The sequence below is a fragment of the Emydura macquarii genome, unplaced genomic scaffold (assembly GCF_026122565.2).
Source record: "Emydura macquarii macquarii isolate MOO-44397 ecotype Brisbane River unplaced genomic scaffold, CSIRO-AGI_Emac_v2 contig_587, whole genome shotgun sequence".
NCBI classification, from domain to species: domain Eukaryota; kingdom Metazoa; phylum Chordata; order Testudines; family Chelidae; genus Emydura; species Emydura macquarii.
The window spans coordinates 15,652,388-15,675,496 of NW_027130724.1; the positions used below are offsets into that span (position 1 = coordinate 15,652,388).

The window sequence follows — 23,109 nt, forward strand, 5'->3', positions numbered from 1 at the left end:
GACACAAGGATAACAGTCAAAAATCATATTCCTTCTTCACTTGTAGGATGAATATTTCAGATTTACATCAAAAACAATGAGAGTCCTGTAGCACCTTAAAGACTAACCAATTTCTGCAGCCATAAGCTTTCATGGGCTGCAACTCACTTTGTCAGATCTTGTTGTTTTTGATGTATACAGGACTCTTGTTGTTTTTGCTGTATACAGACTAACACAGCTACCCCTCTGGAACGTTTTAGATTTACATTTAATTTAGATAAGTATGTTGTTCTACCATGTACGTTTCTGCACTGACAAGCCACAATAGGACATGCATTTGTAGGTTATTGGGAAACTGTGAGGCATAAAGCCTTTGGACCTTGTGCCTACAGTCCCCTGAGAAATGCACAAATAGCCCACTAACACATATACTGGCATGCTTTATTAAGCTTATTACATTTCAAATTTTATTTTTTAAATAAGTGTTTGACTGTTTTGGGGGGGTAGAGAGTTATAAAATATATCATTCTATGATGGGAAGACTTCACAGAAGAAGGGTAAGATAAATCAGTAGAGAAAGAACCCTGGCTGGTACTGCAGGGGCAGATTATCTGTTTGTGGGCCTGGATTAACCAAAACTCCAGGGATGCTGTCAGACCTCTCCCGTCCCCATTATAGTCTTTCCCTGACAGACATTTATTCCCACCTGAATCTAATAGTCCTCTTCTCTTCAATCTCAAGATCTTCTTCCCTTCCTTCACAGAAACGAACCCTGCTTCTCAGGAGCAGACTGTTGGATGGAAGCAACTCAAGCTACAGCTCAGAAGAACCTGCCATCATAGTCATAGTTCTCTTTAATTTATCAAATGCACATGTGCATAATTAATATAATTAACACAGAGGGACACTATCACTGGTTCCTGGATCTCCCTCCACTCATAAATCCCTATCTCTGGCTCCTCAGTCACCTCTCCATCACCAAAACTTAGTCCCCAAACAGTCTCTCTCAGACCCACTTCCACACGGGAGCACAGGTGAAGGCACCAGCAGAAGTTCCTTATTCCCAAACCCCATAGAGGGCTTGAAGGTCAGGACAGGGGAAGGGAGCTGTGAGATTCCTCTCTTTCTGCCCCACAAACCTAAGGAACAGGCTGCCAGCCCACCAGCTGGCTAGTCTCTCTCTCCCCCTCAAAAAAGGCAATGCATATACTTTCCTTTGCCTGGAGCTGCAGGCGGTTCTCTTTCTTTCTCACATGCCTGGAACCAGGAGTCAGCAGAGAGCAACGATGAAAAGTGTTTGCAGCCTTGACTATCTGAACCAACTGATCAGGACCCAGCTTGCTCTGCTTGTCTAAGTATTCTGATGCTATAACGGCAGGCAGCATATAAATACCTAGATAGATGCGTAAGACAGATAGATAGAGTGAAATCACAGTGAACAGGCAGAGTAAGACATATGCTTATATTTTCTCAGTCACCACCCCTTGCTCTCTGTCAGCAGCTGCTCGGTTATCAGAGACACTGTCCCTGGGAATCTGGGGCTGAAGGGGAATCACACAACCTTCATATGTAGAGGACAACATGACCCTAGAAAGAAGAAGCTACCACCTCTTTGGACCTCCTTTCCCCACCAGTTCCCTCCCATTCCCACTAGCTGCCAGCTGGTTCAGTTGTTTTGCAAGGATTAGCTGAAAGGCGAGCAGAACTAACAGGTTGGCAAGGAGCAGACAGTCCAAAGGCCCCAGTCCTTGGCACCAGCTGCCTCCTGCAATGGCAGTATACTGGACCACTTTCTCCCCCCTACTCCCAAATTCTTGGATCCAGGCACTGAGTAGCCATTGGTCCCCTCTGTGCTTGGTACCTAGATACATGGAACCATGGATTGGGACTTGTGCTATCACTGACCTCTCCTAAAAAAAATGGACAAAAGGAAAGGTAAGGAGACATATAGATGCATGCAGACACCACAGAGTTCTAGAAAGTTTTCTAAAATGGATACTATTAGTACCTATAAATTAGCTCTAAAAGGGATTAAATATAGTGATGAATTTAGTTACTATATAACAGCACCAAGTTAAAAACAATTATTGTGCATACAAATCCACAGCACCAGGTATCAGTGCACGAATGCCACCCGTACTTTTTATATTAAGTATGATTGTTTTCAATGAAAGAGTTATGAAAACTATAACTCTGGGCATTAGGTTATATATTCATTCTTTTTTGTTTTGATAATAACACAACAATTGGCAAGTTGCTATGAAATGTGATACTAACCAAAGACATACCTAGTGTAGACTTAGAGAGTAAGTATGACAACTTGTTTAACTGAAAGGTAGAAGTTAGTCCAGTCCACATGTGAAGTTAGAAATAAAATATGCAATGATCCAAATCAATTTTATTTATCATCTACAACTGTGAATCATGGACACTGAAAAGACAGAGATAGTGCCACAATAGATGTCCAATAGATCAGAATAAGGCCCTTAGATACTGGAATATTTTGAAAATTGGAGTTCCCTTTAGTGCGTCATTTACTTTTTCTAACATATTGGATTGTTTCTTACTTTGTGTTACTCACAATATTAATTTGCATTTTGCAGGCTATATTTTGTTATTTCCATTCATCTAAGTGGCCTAATTATAAAAAATTATAAATACATTAATTTATATTTCTAGGAGATTTATTAGGGCACTAATAGATTCAAGATTAACATTATCAATAATTTAAAGTATAATCAACTAGTATAGAGTCCTAAAAAACACACTAATGAAAGACACAAATTTCAGAGAAAAATAAAAGTGAAGCAAATCTTGTTTGTAACTGGATCTGAATGTTAAAGCAATTAAGAAATGTTTGCCGTATTCTCTTGAAACTAGATGTAGTGAACTTTCATTTATGGTATACACAACACCTACCAATGTCAAACATAAATGTAGTAATTGTCTGCAGGAATGCTGTCTATATTCAAAACAAAAATGTTTCTTCCAAATAGCATGCAGCATAAACTAACGTAGGTGTCTATTAGCTCCATGTGTACTAAGTTATATAAGAATGTTTCACCAAATCTAACTCACTAATGAACATTTGTATTAATATGATTACTGGCCTGAACTTTCCTGACCTTGATCTGAATTCTCATTTACATAATATATTATTGCAACATATGTTGTTTACATATTTCTGTTTGGAAAAAAATGTTTAACATGCATTTTTTAAATCACAACACGAAGTAGTATTTTAAAATCTTTAATTTACCAGGTATACGAAATGTAACTATCAACAGCTTCAGCATGAATTTCCAAATTGAAATTTGAAATATCAGAAACCTCACAGACTGATTTTTTTTTTTTAATATTTACTTAGAATTTTAATATACTTTAATTTGCAGGGTGGAGGTAGACTAATTTCAATAGATAAAGAAGAATTACAGCAGCTGAATTACTTGTAATTAATCAGCATTAGTTTACCCTTATTGGCATTAAAAGCAAACATGTACTGTATAAAGAAATGGTTCCGGAAATGTCTTTTAAAAAAAGACAGGTTGCAGAGACAAGTAGGTAATCCATCAAAATGAGCAACTCTGCTGCATACACTGTTAAAAGAGTGCAGACAAGGAAGAAGCTCATACAACTGTGTGCTAAACATAATGAGCTCATTTTAAACATATTTGTCTATAAACATTTAAGGGTACTTATTAATTACCTCAGACAGTACAATACAGTTACTGACGATTTTGAATCAGGGTTGCATTTCATTACTGATTACCTACCTTTCTTTATCAAACTTCTATCTGACCAGCACACACTTTTCTTTACCATACTTGTCTGTTCCCAAAACAGCATGCAAGAAGAACGAGGTTTAGTTAAGTACAGTGTCCTGCTACACCCATTTTTTTTAATTTAATGGGGAAAAAATCACTACTCAAGTAAGTTAAGTATCACAACAATGAGGTACTGTACCTTTAAGGAGGAAAAATGGTTCCGTTCTGTTTCACAGATGAAGAAGACAGTTTATTCTTGGTTACACAGATTACTTACCTAAAACTGAGTTATTCCTCTTTTTCCGCTCAGGCGAGCCTCTCTCTCTCACTCTTGGGAGCTTTTACCATTTAAGGTCAATGTTACATCTGGCTCTAGTAACTAAGCTGAAGCAGTTTCTAACTCAGAGACCCAACACAGCCAGCAGACTAACATTAGAAGAGAGCTTCAATTTAAAGTAACTCTTCACAAAGCCCCTTTCTTCTGCCTCTGAGAGAGTGGTAGAATAAAAGGCTTTTCCTATTCTGGCATAAGTCTCTGAGAACAACAAGATGCAGATACTCCATTTGCATTCTCTGAGTTCCCGGCACGTGAGAATCTAATTACTCATTTCTGAATAATTGATTAAAAATGGGCATGTAGGAAGAACTGATGAAAGATGATTTTCATCATAATGCGTTAACCCTTACTATGAATTTTTAAAGAAATAAATGTAATTATTTGGAGTTTTTCCTTTGGTTAGTCAGAGGCAGCCTAAATTAGATGACCCACTAAAGAGGCATGTGAACTTGAAAAGAACATTGGCCTCTTTCCAATACTGGGCCCTATTCTCCCTTCCCCTCCGCCCCCGGCTCTCTGAATACGACTCCCATTAAAGTCAGTGGGGATTGCTCACATCCTGTAGAGGGAGAATTATGCCCTTACAACAGGGTAGTAAATTGTTTTCTTTTCAATGTTTTATATAGAGAGAAGAATGAAGACCCTAACTCTGGGATAGCCCACAGCTTTTCCTCCAACTGTTATGCTGCTGCTGCTTTTTTTTTTTTTTGGTATTAAAGCAGCACCCAGATCAGGGCCCCATTATACGAGGTGCTACACAAAAATAAAATGGGGGCAAGATGCAACAATTGGACATAGAACACAACAGAGGAGCAGGTGGTGAGTGGGAAGATAAGTGTGACAGAAATAAAAACACAAGATTGGATATACCAGTTAGGTGTAAACTTGAAGACTGCATAATTGGAGTTGGTTTAAGTTAACAGGATACAATAATGAATCACTATTAGGCCATCATTTAGTCATTCTCATGAAGCAGATGACCAAGAGTATCATGGCAGTAGTGGGTCATAAAGAAGGGATATGAAGGAAGACTGTGGACTTTGTGAATTGACTTGGGAAGTGTGATCCACCCAAAACGGACATAGAAGAATGTGGGAAGATACTTATGGGTGAAATGGATGATGGTGGCCAGATCATGATGCAGCATAATTGGTGGAATGAATGGAATAGATGGTGACACGCTGAGATAAGGGAATAGATAAGTAGGAAGGAGCTAAATTATAAAGGGCTTTTTATCAGAGGTAAAAGACAATTTAAGTGAATAATTCTTAAGGAAACTAAAGAAAATTCTTAAGGAAACTAAAGAAAAGAAAACTGTGTTCAGACAGCATTTTTATGAATAAAGTGCCACATTTGTAACAGAAGAAGGAGAATTTAGAAGTCAGCTCATATCTTCTATGTTCTTCTTCCTTATTCTTCTGATTTTTCCCCATGCTGTCCTCTGGCTTTTCTGACCCTGTCCATATCCAAAGCCTCTACAAATTTCTCATTACAAATCCCTAGGTCATCCAGTCCATCCCTTGCTAGTATATATTTATTCTGGTAAAGTAGTTTTCAACCTTTTCCTTACTGGGACTCCCTATCTACCCAGGACCCTCGTCCCATTTAGCAATATTGGAAAGGGAGTGTGGTTATGACCTCCTGACATTTGCAGTGTAATGACTCCCAGGATGAGAACATATGCTATAATTCTACATTCTACAATGTTTGTAAATTAAGTTTAGTTCTAAATTAGTCAAGTGATGTGGCTTCCTGCAACTTTTCAGGAGAGACTGTTCCCTAATATGTAGCCTAAATTAACATTTGCTTAATTTCATACCACTCCACTGCCATCCTCAGAATAAAGTCACATTATAAATGCAAAATACTGTTATTACTCCTAATTATATCCCGTCAACCATATCAAATTATTTCTCTCCCTCATTGCTGTTCACACGCTTTAATTACTCAAATTTTTAAACATTCAAAAACATTTTCCTTGGAATAAAAAATATACCCAGGCCTAGTTTGTGCCATGGCAGAAATGGACTTTTCAGTGGAGATTCTATTATTCTATATCTCAGAGACTCTTTCTGGTTAATACTATCTTGATTTAAGGCAAAATTTCTACCCTGCTCAGTAGTGCTCTGAAAGACAAAAAACATGCCTGTCCACATTCTAGCTCTGGTCTTTCAGCCTGACCCAAAGTCCATTGAAGTTAATGGGAGTTTATCCACTGATTTCAACAGGTGTTGGATTAGGCCCTTAAATCCTCTGGACCCCTAAATGGCTGTCAATCAATCTTTCCTAGCTCTCCCTTGGATAACTGTTTTGTTACCCACAAATACAAGTGAGGCATGGTGTTGTGTTCTCCATAAACATAATTTTCCCTACAGGTTTCTTCAAAGCACAGTGATACCAGACCCTTTTGGAATATATGAGGGGAGACATCTGACCACGCCCAGCAACCCATGTGAACCTTTTATGTCTTATCTCTCTGGATTACTTTACTTAGAATGCTCTCAGAGTAGCCTTCCCAGCAGTAGTAATAATTATATGTCATTAACACTGATGTAGCCTCCAAGAATATCACCAAATGCTTCATTGTTCTTATTTTGAAATATTTCACTGGCTAGTTCAGTACTTCTTCACATATGGGGCCTGGCCTGGAAGTGGGTCATTATGTGCTCATTCCAATTGGTGCCCTGGAAGGTAAGGATTCAGTGACCATGACTGTCATTATGGCTATGCAGCGTGACCAAGCGCAGCATGTTTTTTTTTTTTTTTTAAAGAAAGACAGGTATGTTTTATAAAGTCAAGTGTCCTCATTTTAAGATTTGTGTGCCTCAGGAGGAGATAAAGCACGAACACTGACAGCTCATGTTTCATCCCAATGTAAGGTGCCTATGAAGAGGAAAAGCTTACAGCCAATTAATTGTCTGAATTCAGAAACAGGGGTGAAATACTGGTTTTGAAGTACGTCAATATGAGTTACACCATGGATTTCCATACAGCCAAGATTTCACCCAACATCTTTATTTCTTGGAAGCAACTCTAGGCACAAATTATTTCTCATCAACAATGACTATGTAATCTGGTATTCTTTACTGATACATTTGACTCTTAATTTGTCACCACAGGGATCTACTATTTGAAAAAACTAAACTTACTGGAAGATGGGAAGAGGGAACAGTAGAAATCAATTATATAAATTCATCTGAACTTTTGATTTATTTGTGTAAAGACGGAAATTCTTCAGTAAAGTCTGAAAGGAACAATTCTTAGGAAAAGTTACAAATAAATTCCTGTACCATTTTCAAGAGTATAACATTAAGGACCCTGGGCATAGTATGAAGTACTGTATCAATTATGCTACTTACTACCTTTTGGCTTTACTGATCTTTCTGAATTTTTTCTATGTAATGCTTAGGTAAGAAACAGACATAAAAACTGTTTATATCTCGTGAAAGACTTGATCTGATATTTTGCGAGCACAGAACCAAGAATAGAGAAATCTTTCTACTGCACACAAGCTTTAAGTTTTGCACTAGTGATAAAATTGACTTTAAATTGGGATTCTATTAAATGAATTTTAGAATATAATGTTAGTCCCTAGGGAACAGATGTTACCAGTTATAAAGTTCAAGGACCTTTGCCATACCATGGCTACTTGCATTGACCTTGGAGATCAACAATACTCTTGGTGTATTCCTGTAGTTCTAGAACCTATAGTCCCATTTCTTACATTCTAAATGAGACTGCCAATCAGCATTAGTATTTTGGCTATTGGAACTGCTCCAGAAATTGTCCTATTCTTGTTTTATCTAAATTCTTCTTTCTTATTAGGAGAGTTCACTTTCTTCCAAACCCCATACTATGCCTTACTTGGGTGTAACAATTATTAGGATAGCTCAGGGCTAGCCACTCCAAATCATACAAATGACATAGCAGTAAAAAAACTAACTGGAACTTTGCAGAGATGCACATTGGAGCCCACACCCAAAACCACACAGAAGAGCGACAGGAATTATGTACACCTGGAAGCCATAGAGAGGTCCTCCAGGAGTCAGAAATAATATTGCTCACTTCTTAACAATACTAGCACATCCAAGGATACAACACAGGAGGAGAGAGCCCATAAAGGCCAGTGTAAAACAATACAGTGACAGAAAACAGTTGGGAAGGCCATGAGCTGCATAAAGAAGGGCCAGGGATAGTCAAATATCCACTAACAGTATAGAAGCAAGTAAGGGATAACAAGGCTTAGGAAGCACAAAAAGAGCAGAGATAGCCAAAAGGGGCATAAACAACATAAAGGAGAGTGGAACAACATTTTATGGGTTCAGAAAGCAAGGACAGTAATTCAGGAAGAATCCAAAAAGTTAGAACATCATGGAGGAAGGCCAGGGACAGTCAATGACCCAGACCGTTTAAGAGTATCAGCTTCAGCCTACAAAGATACAAACGATAAGGAGAAGAGTCAAGCACAGTCTGAGAGAGTCATGCAAAAGAACAGACAAATATAACCAGAAAGAACAGTCAGTTCAAAAAGACGCCCTATGCTCCCTTCAAAAAATCCAAACCCCAAAACAAACAAATACCAAAACCCCATCCTTCAATCTGAATGCTGCATTAAACAAACTGTACATGAACAGAGAGATTCATACATTTCTCCCAAACCAACTTTTAACCTTTGAAAGTCCAGGAGCAATCAACGTTATATTTAATCAGTCCCTTATGCTATAGAAGGTTTAGTCTTTGGGTTGTTTTAATTTTAAGTTTCATACAATACAAAAGTCTTCATTCTAAACAGATCAGCATTTACTTCAACTATAGGCAATCATTTCTATTAAACATAAAACCTATGGAAACTTATAAATAAATTATGCTCAGTAACAATGTGACTGTCAACCTCATTTTGGCAGTCAGCCCTGGAAATGTAGTGTGTGGAGTTTTGATCAGAAAACATTTCACACATTAAAAAAAAAACCAACCCAATTTTTTTGTAAGTGTTCAGCCATAAGAGTGTGTTATCTAGAAAATTAGTCATGGTGGTTAAGTAATTCACAGTGCAGTTCTACTCAGAAAAGTTACTTCAAAAGTGGCATAACAGTTCCATGTTTACTGCCTCTCCTTGAACTATTTTACTCGGTTACAAGAAAAAATAATTTTTGTTTTCAAGTAACTGCCAGGCTTATATCAGCTTTGGAATTTGTATATCTTTTTTTATTTTTTCCCCCCAGGCTTGGATATCATCATCACCACCACCATGACCTCACTAGAGTGCGGATCTGACCATATCACTCTGACACTCATTATGTAAATCTCATTTTTCCATGCAACTCTTAAACACTAAGGGGCCGAGTACTCTGGTCTGCCCAGTTCAGGCAGAACTCAGGCGTGGTATAGAATCAAGCCCTATGGCATCTGAAGCTATAAAAATCACTAGAATAGATAGAGAATAAAGCTTCCACACCTGGAACTTAGTTAACAAGTCTGTTGCTCATGTGTAATCCAGTTCACTCATCAATAAGTGTTTGTCTCTGCAAGGATAAAGAAGTAGACAAAATTTATTTTTGTCAGTCAGCTAGGCAGATGTGGGGAGTAAAGGTGTTATTTAACATACTTAATTTTCTGTCTTTAACCATCTTTTAGATGGTCAAGTTTAAAAAAGAATTTCTCATGAGAAGTACTATATTGACAGCCCTCTAGATTCTCGTTTGTCCGCAGAGGAAATAAAATACTGGCAGCAACAGCACAAGTTTTCCCACACCAATATGTTTCAAACACCATCAGGATTGGACACCTCTGCTTTAAGAAGATAATTTAATTTCCCTGCCCATTCAACCATTAGTCTCTCTACCAAGAGGCTATAAGGCTGTCAAACGTGGCTCTTTTGTCATGAACAATTGTCTGCTAGGACCACCACCACATTTCAATAATATTTGAAAGCTGTTAAGTGGTTTCTCTTTCAATCACTACTAACAGAAGCTGGACTTGAACAGATAAACATCTACATAATCCATTATGAAATACTTGAAATAACCAGATCCCTATGCAGCAGCTTTTAGAAACAATGACCTGAGTCAAAACTTCCCCTCATAAAAAACCACACACGAGGCGCAAGCCTCCACAAAAGAGCCCCATCAGAGTTCTTGACTTCTTGCTCTGTGGGAAGATGAGAAGGGTTTGCCTATCTGTGGAACGACCTGCAGGATCCACAGGTACATTTAGAGAGAGAGATCTTCTGCCTCTATAGCAGCTCTGGCCTCATAGGCTTCTGGCAGCTTCCTCCTTTGGGGCTGCAGTACCAGGGACTCCTTTCAGTGCAACTCCAGGAGAAGAGTGGAGATGCTCTGAAAAGAAGATAATACAACTCAGGGATGATTTTTCTGGGGATAGTTTATTACAAAGATGATGTGTGGCTCCCCCAGCCCTACAGTCAGTTTGCCTCTGTGTGGTTTGGCAGAAAGGGAAGGATAGGGTAAGAAAATGATGCTACAGATATATCTCACTTCCCATCAACATGGAAGGAGATAAAGAATATCTTTTGCACAGGGATTTATGTACAAAATTATACCTGTTCTGGAACAAAATATTTAGATTTAATTTGGGAATTGCATCATGAGAATAGCATATTTTAGTTCTAGTAAAAAATGTAATTAAAAGTTGCTTTTTTATCTTTTGCAGATTTATGTAACTTTTTCTATGGAGTGGAGAACAAAAAAGACACAAAGCAGACACATTTTTGATGTTTTTGAGCTGACATTCTTTTGCTGGATTAATCTCAGTAACAGGGCAAGTTTCATTAATCACGTGAAATCTGATATCAAAATCTACACTACACATATTGATCTAACATGCTTACAGAATCATTAATGAATGGCCTAAATTTATATTTTCGAACTGCTTCGAGGGTAAATAGTACATTTGTTATGGTAAAATAAATTTAGCAGGAAGTAATATGGAAGTTTTGTTCAGGAATATGCTATCTAAAATAAGTATCTGACTTCCAGTTCTAGAACAGCAATCAAAACAATCAATAGTAGTTAAATAGACTGCTCTTTAATGCCTTTTGGTGTTAATCATTAAAATTTTGCACTTAGATTGTACCTTTCTTCCAAGATCACCAAGCATTTCCTGAGAATATCAGGAATTTGTATTAGATTAGAATATTCACTCCCTTCTCTGATGGTACAAATGGGGTTTTGATAAATAAGCACATTTCTGTAAGTTGGGCTTGTGTGTTAACTCACACATCTCTGCTGATTGGATAGCTCCCTGTGCAAAAATATTACAGGGTCATTGGTGTACACAAGTACTGATAGTTAATTTTTTGGTTTTTCAGGACCAGGATGTGGTTGGTCTCGCCTAGTGGTCAGAATGGGATTTGGAAGCCAGGTGGCAGGTCGGGTCTGGATACCAGGAGTTCAGAGCCTGAGACAGGCCTAAGGGCAGACCAAAAAGCATGTGCCGGGAGGCAGGTAAAGTCAGGTTACCAGGAGATCAGAGTCCAAGCTAGCCAGAGGGAAGACCAGGAGTCAGGAGGTGGGCCAGGTCAGGATACCAGGAGGTCAAAGTCAGGCAGCAGGAGAAGGTAGCTCTAAGATGGAGAAAACCCAGTTGCATAAATGACTTCCTGTTCCTCTGCTTGATTTAAATAGAAGGAGGGAACCAATCAGATCTCCCAAGTTTCTCCAATCAAATCCCTGGACTGGAGTCCTCTGCCACAGTTGAGCTTTGAATTCTGGCAACTATTAGCAGGCCACTACGCAGTAAGCTGGAACACACTGGCTCCTAAAAGCCCTGTAGACTGGAATTTGAGACCCATGGCCCTCACACCACCCTCTCCCCAAGGGATGCCATCTGGGAAATGTAGGTGAGAGCTTTCAGGGTGGTTCCTATGGAATATTTGTACTAGTGCTGAGATGTGTACATTTTACAACTGCTCCTTGGGACTGTATTCCTCCCAGTTGATAAAGAACCAGAGTCTTGGAGTCCAGGATCTTATGAACCACGTATTCCTTGTGGCCCTGTACATGTATTGGTAGAGGAGGTGGCTGGAGCCTGTGAGGGAAAGGGTTTTCCATGTAGGATTTCAAATACAATACCTGAAACACCAGGTGAATTTTCAGAGAGCAGGGTAATTGAAGTTCAAAAGTGACTGGAATAAGTTTTCACTAGAACCTAAAAGGGCCAAGGAACCGAAAGCTTAGCTTGTGAGCAGATCCGTCTGTGCAGAGATGCTCCATGGACAGCCATACTTTCTGTCCCAATGAGTAGGTGTGGCCTTGCTATTGATGCTGATCTGCATACCCTTTATAGTCCACTCTCAACTTCTCTGCATGTTCCCTCACTTTTTCCTGAGCCCTATGAATCCACTGCACTAGGTTTGAGGTGGCCAGATTGGGAGAGGACATGGGCAATTGTGAATGGAATCAGAAGTAGTTGGTTTATATTAAAAAAAGGCTTTGACCCATGTGTTGTTATATGAGAACTCCATGTAAGTGAGAAGCAAGGACCAATTATTCTGGTGAGGACTGATGTAGCATTGCAGATAGTGCTTGAAGACCTGGTTGACCCTTTTCATTTGGCTATTGGACTGGGAAGATAAGCGATGGAAAGACACAGGCAGATCCCCAGCAGGCACAGGGTTTTGCTCCAGAACTGGGCCATGAACTGTGACTTCCCCTCCCCTCATCAGAGGTAATGCACCCTGGAAGGCCGTGAAGACGGACTATCTGGTTAATCCATAACTGGGCCATTTCCTCAGCGGAGGGAAGGCCTGTATAGGGGACAAAATGGAGCATTTTGGTAAAGTGGTCCATTACCAATCAAAATTATTGTAAATTTGTTGGGCTCCGGCAATTCTACAATAAAGGTTTTGCCTAACAGTAGGCTTTAGCCTAACTTTAGGCTCCTATTTAAAAATATTGCCTGTGTGTATATTTAAAAAGTTCAGAATAACTTTTTAAAATCTATTTAAAGTTTAATTTTTATTGCCAACACTGAAACCATTTTGTTGTGAAATGATAAAAGTTTTGTGTATTAAGAGAAAAGTTGTATATTGAACTACAATTTTAGTCTCTGGTGCTGCAAATAGTTACGCACAAGCTTAACTTTGGATATGGAATAGCCTCAATGGGACTATTCATGTGAGTGAAGTTATGTACCTACTTAAATAGTTGCAGGCTCAGAGTATTAATTTTCAATATTTTGTTCTTCACCTACAGTACTTTTGTACAATTCAAATAAGTTAAGTGGTCAATGAAGATCACATTGAATTCTGCCAGTTCACTTGCTTCTCTGTCCTGCTACCTGGAGGTAGCAGGCAACTCTAGACGGAGAAGCACTATGTAACACTACCTGTTTGGAGGACAAGAATAAATAGCAAGTAGCAGAAACCTAGCAGCTCCCAGTAACACTGAAGAGATATGATGTTAGTGAAGTTGAGAGAATTTTGCTAAATACTACTCTAAATACTAATAAAAGTGCATTATCACAATATAAAAAGTGAGTATGCCATTGCAGTAAAGATTAATAAAAGAAACTAATTGGGTTAAATCTGCAGACTCCTTAATTGTGCCCACAGTGTTAAGAATTATATCCATGAGCATGAATACAAACTCAAATTTGCATGTGCTAACCATGCAAATTAAGTCTCAATCATCCAATGTATGTGTACAAGTTCCTATTTGGGCATATCCATTCACAAGCATACAAATATTGCAGACACAGTTAAGAAAATCATTTGAAAAAAAAAAATTTTAAATGTCACTTTAAAAAATTAACCGTGGTAGTCTGCTAAACAAATCTTTGCATTTGCACTTTCATTGAATCATTTCAGACAAGTTGGTGAGTGAAAGTGTGACACTGGGATGAAAATACCTTTACCTCTCTGATTCACAAATATGAATAGTAATTTCTTCTTGCAGAAGAAAGATGAGGATATTACTAAAATGTACAGCGTTAAATATAACCCACTGATTTAAATAAAAAAAAACTCAACCAAGAGCTAACACCCTTAAAAAAGCTAAACAATACACTCTTCTTTTGAAATCTCAGTTTTCTTTCGAAACCATGCAGTTAGGTTTTGACAATAAGCAATTATCTCAGAGGGAGAGAGGGGAAAAAAACCAGTTTAAAAATCAGTGTTAGACATGAAGGGTTTTTCTCTACAGGACTGGGTTTGATGGGAAAAAACTCTTTCATCACACTCCACCTTTCTGTCTTTTAGCTTATAATGACCAATGCCCTTGTAAAGGCCTGGAATACCGATTTCTGTAGGACAAATGGGCAGTTTTGTTCAAAAGGCAACAAAGCATGCTTGGACAAGGGTGTTCAAATATCACACTTCCAGGTATAATTGTTCATTCCATTATTTGACTCCCTTGTGCCAATGCTTTATGATGATTTTTCACCTTGCTATGAAACATCAGGTGTGTGGCCCACTATCAGAGATGGGATGGGGGCTTGAAAGACCAGTGATCTGAACTGGAATGACAAACCCTCTGCTCCTGCAGTGGGAAGAAATGGGCCCAAAAGATAAAGAATTCTGAAGGCCTGTATGGGCAGCGAGCGTTCTGATGCTAACCCAGGGGGACAAATACCTGCGCTGCCCAGCCCAAAAGGGACTGAGCCTGAGCCCTTGCATGCATACATTTCCCACGGAAAAAGCCGAGAGCTTTGTATGTGCAACAATTATCCGCTGGTCTAATCTGAGGCAGCTCCATTAAAATCAATAGAACTTCAGAAATTTACACCAACAGAGGTTAGCTGTAAATGTTTAAATTTTGTCTTAATAAATAAAAACGCTTCCACATACAATGTGCATTAACTTACACAATGAGAACTGTTTCTTTACACTAGCAAATTCCATATTAAAACTGAAGTTCCCTCCTAATGAACACCATTATGCTTAAGAATTACCTCTAAAACAGGAAAAACAACGAGAGTCCTGTAGCACTTTAAAGACTAACAAATTTAATTTCTGCAGGCATAAGCTTTCGTGGGCTGCAACCCACTTCGTCCACTAAAATAGGATAACTGTTCAGGAACCCTCACAAAAACAGCAGCAGCAGCAAGGATAGAGTTTCAGCCTGAACTCTGAGCCATGGCAAAATTTACTTTTGGTATAACTTAGGCATTGTCTGCATTAACTACACTGGTGCAAACCCCAAGTGTAGACAAGGAAAGCCATGATTCACATTTAGTGGAGCTTACTCCTGTTTCAATCTAGGGTAAATCCCCTAGCGTAGACTGCTGCTTTCCATGTCTGTTCTTGAGGTTTGCACCAGTGTAACCACATCGGTGGATGGCCATCAAATGCTGGAAATGAAGCAAAATTCCAAATGTGGACAAGGCCTTTGGAGTAGGCTAGGCATTGCTCTAAATTACAGCAGTGAGCGTAGTCCCCTGGGGTCCCAGCCAATGATGAGGCATCACGAGAGTGCATCATGAATTCATGTCCCTGGGCTGCGCAGGTATACCCTCTATACCTGGGAATGGCAGAATGTAACATAGAACTGACTACAACTGATTTATGCCACTAAACGATTTCTCTACATTAAAGGAATCCCCAATAGCTGTTTGAGAGCTGCTCTTTGTCCCTTTTGCAGTGCCAAAGTGAAACAAAGGGGACAGAGTTGGGGGCCAGGACTGGAGCTGAACTCTTTAGCTTTTGCTAATTTAAGAATAGTGGAAATTATCATCCTCATTCTCTTAGCACTCAGAAGTCTGTTCATTTGGCCTTAATGCCACTTTGTTTCTTTTTAGTCTGCCCTAATTTTATTTAAGCCTCTACATTTTTTTCAACATTTTTTCCCAGTATTTTCATTCAGTTTATCCAAAGACTTAAATATGTCTTACTTTTAATTTCCCAGATTTAGGATTCTTTCTGGGTTTTATGGTTCTGGAATATTGTTAGTCCCAAGAGTCTTATTTTCTTTTTATCCAGTTTCTTAAATTCAGGTCACTTCAAGAAGCACATTTATATGTTAGTGTTATACAATGACCACTATTTTACCTCTGCTGAAACTAATAAGTTTTTGTTTTAGCTGTACAGGAGTAATGAACAACAATCACTTTGTCAATTCTCCTGTATCCACTGATTCAAATCATCATCATTGCCCTGCTAAATTCAGTCACCTGAAACATTATTAAATGTACATATATCCTCTCTTCTTTTTTTACTCACTTACTTTTTCAATACTGCTCAAAACAGTTATAATTTGTAAAAATCAATCTATGATGGCCAATTCTACATCCAAATAAAATCAACATAGCCAAAAGCATGGGAAGACATCAACATGTGGTGAAAACTAACCAGATGAGGCAGAATTTTACAAATTTCAGATTATCTGGGAGAAGGAAGGGACAAGATACAGACATGCTATTTCTAGTCCACAAGAGAATTTTCATTAATATTTGATTTCAGGCAATGTAACCTATTGACATTAAAAATATCTGAGAGTGTACATGTTTGAGACATTACGAATATCCCACCGGATCAGATCCTCAACGGAAGTCTTAACTCATCTTTCTTTGAAAATGAACATATATTCCATGCCAACCCGACTGTTACATAGTTTGGAACCTAGAACACTAGTAAAGTAATGCTGAAATGCATTAACTTCTATGAGGATATTAGTTAGCACATCCCATTGACTTCTGTGTGTACAGATTAAATATAAATCCTCACTGACTTTTGTAGAATTTCAATGCTTATGAAATTCCACTGCACTTAGTGGGGATTCATTTATATGATTAGACAAAGAACTTTCAGAACTAAAAAGAAGAATTTTTCTGAACTATTGATATCACAGAAACTGAGACATAGAAAGAGGTGGGAAAGATTGGGATCCATTATTGCCTAGCCCTTTCAGTTGCAGAGAAGTGATTGTGCAGAATGTCAATCTGATCATATAGGGAGATAAAATAAAACAACTAGCTCCACCAGCCACCCTACTACCCTGAAAAAAAATCCTTGGTAATATGCGCTAGAGAAAGTTCCTTCTCAACCCCAGGTTTGGCAATCAAGTTCAACCTTGTGTATATAAACAAGAATTACCATAATGAAACATCTAATTCCAATTATAACTCAAGATATTACTGAATGACCAAATAATAATCCACTTTTTCTTGAATCCAGGTATAACTAGGTCTGCCAGGACCTCCAGGGGAAAAGAACATCAAATAGAAGAATGAAAACAATACCTAATTACAAACAGACTTGGTCACAAATCTATTAAAAAGTTTGCTGACAAAAGAAAAGAAAAGAAAAGACAAGACACACACAACCCTGAATCATTTAGACTATGTACACACACCACATAACATAGCCATTAAATATTAATATAAAATGTTATGCAATGGGACTTTTTGAAAGCAGGAACATGACTGGATTAAATTGTAGTTTACTCAATTTTGTATTCTGGATCAAAGGAAACAAGTGACATGATAAACACATGACGATGAGTGGGAAAGTTTAGTCTATAACAAATTTAGAATTCCTATACTTGCCTGTGAAAAGCCAAAAGTCTGCCCTCAAGTGTACACATTATTCATGTCAACTGGAAGGCAATAGGAACCATATGGACACGTGAAAACAGAATGCACTTCTAAAGCCCTTTAAGAATAAACAAAGCAGCCGCTCATCTAAATACCTATTGTATGCTGAAGGATGCAAGGATTTCCAATTCATTTCAGATGTTTTTCAGTTCTTTTCAACGATGAAAAGGGCATGAGAGTGCTTCAAAATGAGAATAGAGACAAGCTAGAACCACACTATGTAAATACAAAAAAGATTCACTTCCAATCAGAGTGCCATATGAACAGGAGGATTCTGCTGTTCACAGAAAGGAAGGTACCATTTGAAAAAAAATCTCAGTCTCTCACATGAAACTTGGACTTTTTTTTCACTCAGTCAAAAAGTGAGTTAATAGGCAATGGTGCTTTACTTGCATCTGAATAGCACGTTTTGCAAAAATCTACAAACAAAAAAACTTTTCTGACAAAAAGTAGTTACTGTATATTGGGCCAGATTTTCAACCTCGACCCAGCTTCCATTTTTACTAATCTAACTTTGCACCCACAAATATTTAGGTCTGAATTTTTGTGCCCATCATTATTTGCTGGCAGATTATGGAAGTGTTGGTCACGACTCTATAGTTAAGACTGTTCTAAAATGGAAAATAAATTCCTGTTTTACTCTATATGCCATTGGTCTTTCTGTGAAAATATTAACAAAATACTTTTTTTTTTGGTTTTGTGTAAGACATTAATAGGAAGTGCTTGAAATTGATGTGGGTTTCTAACATTTTATTATTGATATGTGTCTTTAAAAACAACATTATCTATCTACTCAGCTTGGTAGAGGTGACCCAAGTGGATCTAGTACAATAAATAATTTAAAAAGAAGAAATATTTATGACAGAGGATTTTTTTGCTGGTCGTCTTAACTAAAACAATATTAATCAAATCAGCTGCAGTCAGAGTACAGGCAGATTTGTAATGTTTGGTTTTGGAATCAGTTTTATAGAGGCATATCGACCCTATATACTCATCCTTTAAGTGTTGCTTTGGTTAATAGTTGTCAATCCCATCCATTTAATTTATAGGGTTGCCAGTTATCCCCGCTGTTTGCTTTGGCAATAGAGCCATTTCCAATAAATTTGAGAAACAGTCCCTTTGGTAAAGGGCATCAAAATGTTTTCTGCATTAGAACACAAAATAGCTTTGTATGCTGACATGTCTTGCTACATTTGCAGGAACCAGAAGCTTTGTTAAAAAATTATGGAACAATTGACTTTGGAATTTGGGCAGATATCAGTCTTCATAATAAACTATATGAAAGATCTGACTATTTCTAAAAGGGTCAAAACAAACTATCATCAGCTATATAAATTTAAATGGGTAAAGGAATATTTAAAATATTTAGGAATAAATATTGTGGAGAAATATACAAATATTTTTAAAGCAAATTACCCGCCAGTGTAGAATAAATGACTTGGAGGAATGGAACAAATAAGAAACGTCTTGGCTTATTATTACGATGCACCACAATTAAAATATGTGATCAACTGGGTTAACAATATATCACCCAAACAGGACGGGAATCAAAATATAGCTATTTATGGTAACTATTTGGTTTAAAAAATTTAGGTCACCAAAAAAAAAAAATCTCCCATTCACAGGGTGACAGAGTTGAAGGCCAGAAGGGATCATGAGATCATCTAGTCTGACTTCCTGTATATTACAGGCCACCACCATCATCCAACACCTGCACACTAAACCCAACAACCAAAATTAGACCAAAGTATAACAGCCTACAGGAGACTAGATTATTACTATCTCCGGGAGAAAAAAGCAGGGACTGAGCTGCACCAGTGCCCAGGAGCCCAGCAATGGCAAGGAAATGATTATGTGAGAGATACTCAGATAAGCCTGACAAGTGACCCGCGCTCACATGCTGCAGAGAAAGGTGAAAAACCCCCCAGGAGGAAAATTCCTTCTTGACCCCACATATGGCCATCAGTTAGACCATGAGCAAACAAGCAAGAACTAGCCAGCCAAGCACCTGAGAGAGAGAGAGAGAGAAAGCTCAGAGCCACCTTAGCAGCTTTTGACCAGTTTTCTAAATTACTGTTGCCAAGGTCCCCTCCCTTAATGACTTTCATTAACAAACAGGATCCCTAGGAAATGTATCCCTAGGAAATATCAAAGTGACTATTCGTTTGGGTAAGAGCTAAGATTACTAGGTATTCCTAGGTCCTGATTTGAAGTCATACCAAGAGATATATAAAAATGTAATTCTTGAAAATACAGGAGCTTTATAAATCAAACATTTGTGAAATCTGGATCGAAGGCAGTCTGTCTAGACCTTTAACTTTGAGGAGTTGAACAGAAGCAAACTGAAACAACAGGTTTAATTTCTAAGATATATTCTATTTTGATTGATAATGAGGAAGAGGTTGATTTAAAAAAAAAAGAATCCGGAGGAAAAGGTGGGAGAACGATTTGGACAAAGAATTGGTCTGGATGTGTGGGTTTCTATATGGGAAAGGGGATATCCCTCTTCAGATTTGTTCGGCTCAAAGAAAAATTGAATAAATTACTGTATAGGTGGCATTTGTCTCCAGTTAAGATTGATCATATTTTGCTGCTAGGGAGACAGTCTGTTGTATGGGGTTGTGGGTAAAGGGGAACACGTGGTGGTGTCCTGGAATTAGATGGTTTGGGGAGGAAATTGTTGGAGATTCATCTTATCATAAAATGCAGGCTTCCTAGAGAACCCCTCTGCCCTGCTTATTTAACGCTCCAGTAAAGGATTTACATTTTAAACAGAATGACAGATAAATTAAAAAAATTTATTGTTAGTGGTTAGACTTTGCATTGCACATTACAGGAAACATGTAACTCCTCTTCCTCATAGACTTTAAGGTCAGAAGGGACCATCATGATCATCTAATCTGACCTCTTACACATTGCAGGCCACAGAAACTCACCCATTCTTGTAATAGACCCCTAACCTCTAGCTGAGTTACTGAAGTCCTCAAATCATGGTTTAAAGACTTAAAGTTACAGAGAATTCACCATTTACACAAGTTTCAACCTGCAAGTGACCCATGCCCCATGCTGCAGAGGAAGATGAAAACCCCCCAGGGCCTCTGTCAATCTGACCCTTCCTGACCCCAAATATGGTGATCAGTTACACCCTGAGCATGTGGGCAAGACCCACCAGCTGGATACCAGGGAAAGAATTCTCTGTAGTAACTCAGAGCCCCTCCTCCCCCCATCTAGTGTCCCATCACTAGCCATTGCAGATATTTGCTGCTAGCCGTCACAGATCAGCTACATGCCATTGCTGGCAGTCTCATTATACCATTCCCTCCATAAACTTATATCAAGCTCAGTCTTGAAGCCAGTTAGGTTTTTTTGTCCCCACTGCTCCCCTTGGAAGGCTGTTCCAGAACTTCACTCCTCTAATGGTCAGAAACCTTTGCCTATGAAATTGTGATATAGCAAAATACGGACTTTCCTTGTAATGTAAAAGCTTTCATACCAAGTACATACACAAGAGAAGCACCAAAAAGAGGATAGACATTCAGAAATTTGATCACCTTTTCTAGCATACTCAGAGAAGGGCTCTCCAAACAGCAAGCCAAAACCTTTAGCTATGTTCTCTGACTATTAATCCGATCCTGAATAAGTAACATATAAGGTAGTATGTTAATATTTTATTGTCACTTTGCCTTAATGATTTTTTTTGATGTATGAATCAAAAGCTTTTCCTTCAAAGAAGAAATCTTTTCCTTCAAAGAAACTAATGTAAAATGGTCTTCTTTCAAAATAGCCACCATTTCCTATTGTTCTCTGTTAAAACAATTGCCATTTCCATACAGCCCATGGAAGAAAAGTTTAGGTTGCCCTTATAAAAGATTGCCACCATTTTCCATTGTTCCCCCTGTGAATGAAGGCAAAATGTCCTCAGGGAAGATGGAGACTTCCACTGCTGTGATGAGGCAGAGAAAGACAATCGAAGGAGCAGGTAAATGGGAGGAGGAGGGACAGAGAGAGAACATTTTTGTGCATGGGATTGTTGAGGGCAGGAGGGGGGAAGCATGTGTGTATGCACAGGTAGGGGCATAGGGATGGCAGGAAGAGGAGTTTGGGGTTTGTGTAGGAGAATGTAAGGGAGTGCAGGAGGGAGATAAAAGGGGCAGCAGAACAGCAGAGGCAAGAGGAAGCCTAAAGTGTAGCAGAACAGAGACAGGAGAAAGTGAGAGGAATGGGCAGAAAGATATAGGTGATTACATTAAAAAAACAAAAAAACAAAAAACAGGAGATAATGGGGGAAGCATAAGTGGGAGAATGTGAGTGAAGCAGAAATCTGGATGGGGCAGGGAAACAGAAAGGGAAGGGGGCAGGAAGGATTCAGGGTTGGCATGTATGGATATTGAAGGAAGATGGAAAGAGAGATATGATGCGCTCCCTCCCTTCAGCTCAAGACTTAGGAGAAGGTAAAGAGTCCCCTCCAGAGAGCCAGGAATTTTTGAGACTCACATTTTTGTTTGGCCATTTAAATTTCAATTTGGAAGTTCACATGATCACATGCAAGTTAAGGTTGGAGAGCCTCCCCTAAAGGGTTGAAAAATCAGAAGGCTGATAGAAAAAAGGTGTGACATGGTTTTTGGTTGGTTGGTTGGTTTTAAGTCTCATGATTTTTAGGTGATTGAGTCACAAACCCCAAACTCCTCTTCCTGCCATCCCTATGCCCCTACCTGTGCATACACACATGCTTCCCCCCTCCTGCCCTCAACAATCCCACTGCTGCTAACACTCTCCCTAATTTGGCCCACCACAGTCTCCACTTCTCTCTTCTCCCCCATGTCCCAGCCAATAAAAGTTGCAGAGAACTCATCAACTGGCAAGCAAGCAGGCTCCTGACAAGTGGAGCTCTGAACTTTGCTATTGAGCCAGCCTCTGGGTCTGACAAACTTCCCACAACAGAAGGAACTCCTCTGTGACAAACCAGAGGACATTCATTGGCCCAAGCCTGCCATTCCAAGTCTGAAGAAGCCTGGGGATGAAGAGACAAGCAGAGATAGTGTGGATTTCTATATGCGTGTACACATAATGCTCATACAGAAACAAAAACTTTGTTGTGACAGAGATTGTAACACAACATACCTGTCCCCAAACTAAAAGAGGAAGGAAAAGAAGAGTTAAGCCATCTAGCAGTTTATGCCCTCAATTCTTACAGCCACAGGTGTTGGCCAAAATCTTGTTTTTGAAATATATGTAAGAACAGAGCGACAAACACCCCCCCGCCTTCCTACCAAAAGGCACATCAGTCTGAATCAAAAGCTAAAACCTCAAACTGACTCTTACTGTTCTACCCTTTTAAATGTTAATTCAAGTCTGTCTGCACTTTGTATAATTTTAAGATTGTTTGTAAATGTCTGTACTATGTCCACTGGCCAGTTTATCTGTTAATTTTACCTGCTTCCAATATATTTGTAAAAATCCTATTCTAAACACAAAAGCCAC

At 38.7% G+C, this 23,109-nt stretch overlaps 1 protein-coding gene and 1 long non-coding RNA gene across 12 annotated transcripts in view; one reads left to right on the forward strand and one right to left on the reverse strand.

Moving 5' to 3' along the window:
* IRAG1 (inositol 1,4,5-triphosphate receptor associated 1) overlaps positions 1 to 23,109 on the reverse strand; it is a 174,952-nt gene that overhangs the window by 118,140 nt on the left and 33,703 nt on the right. For 2 of the 11 annotated variants that reach the window (XM_067540800.1, XM_067540792.1), the window contains exon 1: positions 4,021 to 4,343. The exons of 5 other annotated variants lie outside the window; for them this stretch is intronic. The gene's annotated coding sequence lies outside the window, so the exon portion shown is untranslated. Of the gene's footprint in view, positions 1 to 685; positions 1,721 to 3,752; positions 3,808 to 3,942; positions 4,344 to 23,109 lie in introns of those variants that run through there. 4 more of the 11 variants (XM_067540797.1, XM_067540799.1, XM_067540796.1 and 1 more) reach the window with 4 other exon arrangements.
* Positions 1,569 to 18,512, forward strand: LOC137148169 (uncharacterized). Its single transcript, XR_010918456.1, has 5 exons — positions 1,569 to 1,914; positions 10,750 to 10,857; positions 11,724 to 11,934; positions 14,297 to 14,419; positions 17,210 to 18,512. It is a non-coding gene; the product is annotated as an uncharacterized lncRNA (long non-coding RNA).